General features: G+C 44.4%; 1 pseudogene; it reads left to right on the top strand.

Annotated features, from left to right (window-relative positions):
• The window catches only part of LOC112072782 (CYFIP-related Rac1 interactor A-like), a 31,069-nt pseudogene that overhangs the window by 10,650 nt on the left and 14,206 nt on the right, over positions 1-6,213 (top strand).

Genomic DNA, 6,213 nt, shown 5'->3' with positions numbered 1-6,213 from the left:
TTTTTCCAACAATAGTTTAAAGACAGATTATTTCACCTATAATTCACTGTATCACATTTCCAGTGGGTCAGAGGTTTACATACACTAAGTTGACTGTGCCATTAAACAGCTTGGAAAATTCCAGAAATTGATGTCATGGCTTTAGAAGCTTCTGATAGGCCTAATTGATATATTTGAGTCAATAGGAGTGTACCTGTGGATGTATTTCAAGGCCTACCTTCAAACTCAGTGCCTCTTTGCTTGACATCATGGGAAAATCAAAAGTAATCAGCCAAAACATCAGAAAAAAAATTGTAGACCTCCACAAGTCTGATTCATCCTTGGGAGCAATTTCCAAACGCCTGAAGGTACCACATTCATCTGAACAAACAATAGTACGCAAGTACTGCACATGGGGACAAAGACCGTACTTTTTGGAGGACTGTCCTCTGGTCTGATGATTTTTTTTTACTGTTTGGCCATAATGACATCGTTGTGTTTGGAGGAAAAAAGGGGAGGCTTGCAAGCAGAAGGACACCATCCCAACCGTGAAGCACGGGGGTGGCAGCATCATGTGTGGGGTTATTTCTGCAGGAGGGACTGTGCTCTTCACAAAATAGATGGCATCATGTCTGAGAGAAATTATGTGGATATTTGACCTATGTTTTGATTCTTTGTCACTCTCTATGCGATGCACACTGCACAGATCACCAGAAGAACTACCACAGTGAATTATTGTAATGTTTGTTTATGTGTCAATTAATCCCATTAATGATGGGTTACCAAGTGGCGATTTGTCCAAAAAATTTAATGTAATTAATTAATTTGTTCAGTACTAATGTTATGTACATTATTATCTATGTATTTGTAGAGAATGCCCTGCGTAGCCTGTTGGAGGCGCTGACGAGCCCTCCCTACGCTCCCATGCAGCACCTGGAGAGAGAGCAGGCCCTGGCCAAACAGTTCGCAGAGATACTCCACTTTACCCTCAGCTTCGACGAACTAAAGGTGAGGAGGAGGAGAAAGGGAACGAGGAAGTCATCTGGGTTAGCTAAACTCTTGAGTAATTTGGTCCGGTACCATTTATGTATCCTTAGTCTGTCCAGGAGAGATGGTGGTGCTTTCCTTTACATCTTTACATAGTAGGGTTGGGTGGTATCCAGAACAWACCGTCATACCGTTTCTGTACCATACCAGAGTACATGGWATTACCCCAATGTGCATACAAGGGGTGCTATTTAAATTTGTTGTGATTTTTTGGGGGCAACAGGGATCTCGATCCAATAGGGGACTGAATGTCTCTGCTGTAACCATGACGCTTGATCTTGACATCTAGCCGCTGAGCTAGCAAGTTAGCAAACCAAATGCGTAGCTGGAGCCTTGAGCTGGATATCATTTAATTGATACAGTGCCTTTGGAAAGTATTCAGACCACTTTACTTTTTCCACATTTTGTTACATTACAGCCTTATTCTAAAATTGATTAAAACTGTTTTTTTCCCCCTCATCAATCTACACACGATACCCAATAATGACAAAGCAAAAAACGATTTTTTTTGTGTTAATAACAAAAATAAAAATACACTGATTTACATAAGTATTCAGACCCTTTGCTCAGTACTTTGTTGAAGCACCTTTGGCAGCGATTACAGCCTTGATTCTTCTTGGGTATGACGCTACAAGCTTGARACACCTGTATTTGGGGAGTTTCTCACATTTTTCTCTGCATATCCTCTCAAGCTCTGTCAGGTTGGATGGAGAGCGTTGCTGCACAGAAATGTTCAGGTTTCTACAGAGTTCTTTGATCGGGTTCAAGTCCAGACTCTGGCTGGGTCACACAAGGAGACTTGTCCCGAAGCCACTCCTGCATTGTCTTGGCTGTGTGCTTAGGGTCYTTGTCCTGTTGTAAGGTGAACCTTTTCCCCAGTCAGAGGTCCTGAGCGCTCTGGAGTAGGTTTTCATCAAAGATCTTTCTGTACTTTGTTCCGTTCATCTTTGCCTCGATTCTGACTTGTCTCCCAGTGCTGCAGAGATGGTTTTCCTTCTGTAAGGTTCTCCCATCTCCACAGAGGAACTCTAGAGCTCTGTCAGAGTGACCATCGGGTTTCTGGGTCACCTCCCTGACCAAGGCCCTTCCCCCCCGTTTGCTCAGTTTGGCCGGGCGGCCAGCTCTAGGAAGAATCTCGTGGTTCCAAACTTCTTCCATTCAAGAATGATGGAGGCCACTGTGTTCTTGGGGACCTTCAATTGCTGCGAAATGTTTTGGTACCCTTCCCCCAGATTGTAGTTACTGTATAAGCGGTGGAGTAGCGCGCACTGACTTACGCCCCCCCCCCCAAAGGGTTTTCACTGCACTGTATATAGCTACTGTTTACTAGCCTCCCCCCTTCTCTCTCTCTCTGATGCCAAACCCAGCCATTCAGAATGACTTCAGCTACTACAGGAGGACGATCAGTAGGGAACAGGTTGAACCACCCGCAGGTAAGACCATCAGTAGAAACAGGTGAACAACCAGCAGGTAAGAACCGTCAGTAGAAACAGGCTGAACAACCAGCAGGTAAGACCATCAGTAAGAAACAGGCTGCAACAACCAGCAGGTCAGACCATCAGTAGAAACAGGCTTCAACAACCAGCAGGTAAGACCAGTCAGTAGAAACGGTGAACAACCAGCAGGTAAGACCATGTCGGCCTGTGCTACGTTGGTTCCGTAACCTGGATCGCTTGGCTAAACTGTCAGACAGTTGCTATGGTAACAGTGTTCATTTCCAACTGTTAACAAAAAAAGCCACCGGTCAACACATTGTACTGTTTTCTTCTCTTTGTGTCGATGTTGAATGAATTGAACTAACACTCACACTTGATTATTTTTCGCCTTTGCTAACCTTGCTGACTTTTCTGATAGCTGCTTTATTGAGAACATTTTACTTACTATGACTGTGATACTCGGTTGTCTCACCTAGCTATCTTAAGATGAATGTAAGTAGCTCTAGATAAGAGCGTCTGATAAATGACAAAAATGTAAATGTGGAATGTAATTGCAGGCATGAAAAAGCATCCAACGATGTCATGTTAGATTACTTGCAGATACACAACAATTAAAGGGAACCCTGTGCCAAATATGTAAACGCGGTCGTGTTCCAACCATCTCTCTCTGCTGCAGTTGGAGGAGAGAACGAGGTGAACAACGAGATGGCCAATCGGATGTTCTTTCTACGCCGAGGCCACACCCATGCTGAAGACCCTGAGTAATGCCCACCAAGTTTGTGTCAGAGGTCAGTCAGAGGTCATGACCCCGTCCCTACTTCGAGTCCCTTCCTCCTTCCCTCCCTCCCTCTAGCTCTATTGTTACCTAGCGCCAGCTCCTGTCCCCTAAATTAGAACCTACCTCAAGCCTCTAATAGCTCACAAGTTACCTCTCTAACCTCACCAACCCCAAGTTACCCTATTTAACCTCACCCACCCCAAAGTTACCCTATTCTAACCTCACCTCACCAACCCCAAGTTACCCTATTCTAGCTACACACCCCAGTACCCTATTTCTAGCTACCACACCCATTCCTATTCTGCCCTCACCACACCCAAGTTACCCTATACTAACCTCACCACACCAAAGTTACCTATCTAGCCTACCACCCCCAAGTTACCCTATTCTAACCTCACCACACCCCAAGTACCCTATTCTAACCTCACCACACCCCAAGTTACCCTATTCTAACTCAACTCACCACACCCCAAGTTACCCTATTCTAACCTCACCACACCCCAAGTTACCCTATTCTAACTCACCTCCAAGTTCCCACCCACCTACCACACCCAGTTACCCTATTCTACCTTACCACACCCCAAGTTACCCTATTACTAACCTCACACACCCAAGTTACCCTATTCTAAGCCTTACCACACCCCAAGTTACACTCTACTAACCTCACCACCCCAGTTACCCTTTTCTAACCCTCACCACACCTCCAAGTTACCCTATTCTAACCTCACCACACCCCAAGTTACCCTATACTAACCTTACCACACCCAAGTTACCCTATCTAACCTTACCACACCCCAAGTACCCTATTCTAACCTCACCACACCCAAGTTACCCTATTTCTAAGCTGCACCACACCCCAAGTTACCCTATTCTAACCTCACCACACCCAAGTTACCCTATTCTAACCTACCATCCCCAAGTTACCCTATTCTACACTCACCACACCCAAGTTACCCTATTCTAACCTCACCACACCCCAAGTTACCCTATTCACCTCACCACACCCCAAGTTACCTATTCTAACTCACCACACCCCAAGTTACCCTATTCTAAGCTCACCACACCCCAAGTTACCCTATTCTAACCTCACCCACACCCTAAAGTTACCCTATACTAACCTCAGCCACACTCCCAGTTACCCTATATAACCTCACCAACACCCCAAGTTACCCTATTCTAACCTCACCACACCCCAAGTTACCCTATTCTAGCCTCACCACACCCCAAGTCAGCAGGGGCAGCAGATAGCCAAGTGGTTAATTAAGTCACCCTATACTAGCTTTTGTCACACAACACAATGCCACAGATGTCTCAGGTTTTCAGGGAGCGTGCAATTGGCATGCWGTCTGCAGCAATGTCCACCAGAGCTATTGCCAGAGAATTGAATGTTAAATTCTCTACAATAAGCTGGCTCCAATGTTGTTTTAGAGAATTTAGCAGTACGTCCAACCGGCCTCACAACCACAGACCACTTGAATGGCGTAGCTTTTCACACTCTTGACAACTTCCTGAGGCCCATTGTCGTGCCATTCATCCGCCGCCATCACCTCATATTTCAGCATGATAATGCACAGCCCCATGTCTCAAGGACCTGTACACAATTCCTAGAAGCTGAAAGGAGATGTGTCACGCTGCATGAGATGAAAGGTGGTCACACCAGATACTGACTGGTTATTTTATCCACGCCCCTACCTTTTTTTTTAAAGGTGTATGTGACCAAATCAAGTCAAATTAAATGTTATTGTTCACATACACATGGTTAGCAGATGTTATTGCGAGTGTAGTGAAATACTTGTGCTTCTAATTCCCGACAGTGCAGCAGTTGTCACAGTGCCTGGAGTGGTGGGTGCGGAGTCAAACGCAGAGAGCAGAGGATACTGAGGAAACCGGACTTTATTTKSGTTTCCAATGCSAACYCCCAAAACAACAGGCGAAAGTTATCCAAAAATGTCCAACACAACACAGGGCACAAACAGACAGGAACACAAACACGCACAACCTCACTAACAGAAAACAAGCCTGCACAAAGAGAGGCGGCCTAACAGGCTTAAATAGTCATGAATCAAAAACAAAATAAGAGACAGGTGCAACGTGCAACCAATAAGACAAAACAAACAGAAAAGGAAAAGGGGATCGGTGGCAGCTAGTAGACCGGCGACCACGACCACCGAGCGCCGCACGAACAGGCGGTGAGCCACCTTCAGTGGGGGTCGTGACTGCAGTATCTAACATGTAATCTAACAATTCCACAACAACTACCTAACACACACAAATCTAAGTAAAGGAATGGACTCAGAATATAACATACATAAATATATATATGGATGAGCAATGACCGAGCGGCATAGGCAAGATGCAATAGATGGTATAAAATACAGTACAGATGAGATGAGTAATGCAAGATATGTAAACATTATTAAAATGGCAATATTAAAGTGACTAGTGTTCCATTTATTAAAGTGGCCAATTATTTCCAGTCTCTATGTAGGCAGCAGCCTCTCTGTGTTAGTGATGGCTGTTTAATAGGGTGGCCTGTAGCCTAGTGGTTAGAGCATTGGGCCAGTAACTGAATGGTTACTGGATCGAATCCCTGAATTGACAAGGTAAAGATCTGTTGTTCTGCCCCTGAGGAAGGCAGTTAACCCTCTCTTCCCCGGTAGGCCATCATTGTAAGTAATAATTTGTTCTTAATTTATTAGGGATAGCTCCCGTTTTTTCAATTTTCAACTATAATGCGATTATAAATTAGAATTAAATAACAGTTGGACTGATCCTACAGATTCTTAGACTCAACAACCCTGAAGCAATTATCAGTAGACAAAAAAAAACACAAAAAAATGTATATTAGACACTGGTAACCTAAAGATTGTACCCTTTTTTTTACATTTCGGGCTAAAATGACATACCCAAATCTAACTGCCTGAGCTCAGTCCCTGAAGCAAGGATATGCATATTCTTGCACTCTCTCTTCCC

Source organism: Salvelinus sp. IW2-2015, unplaced genomic scaffold (genome assembly GCF_002910315.2).
Source record: "Salvelinus sp. IW2-2015 unplaced genomic scaffold, ASM291031v2 Un_scaffold2040, whole genome shotgun sequence".
Lineage (NCBI taxonomy): Eukaryota > Metazoa > Chordata > Actinopteri > Salmoniformes > Salmonidae > Salvelinus > Salvelinus sp. IW2-2015.
Note: the sequence above shows the minus strand (reverse complement) of the source record. Positions and strands in the feature narration are given on the sequence as shown.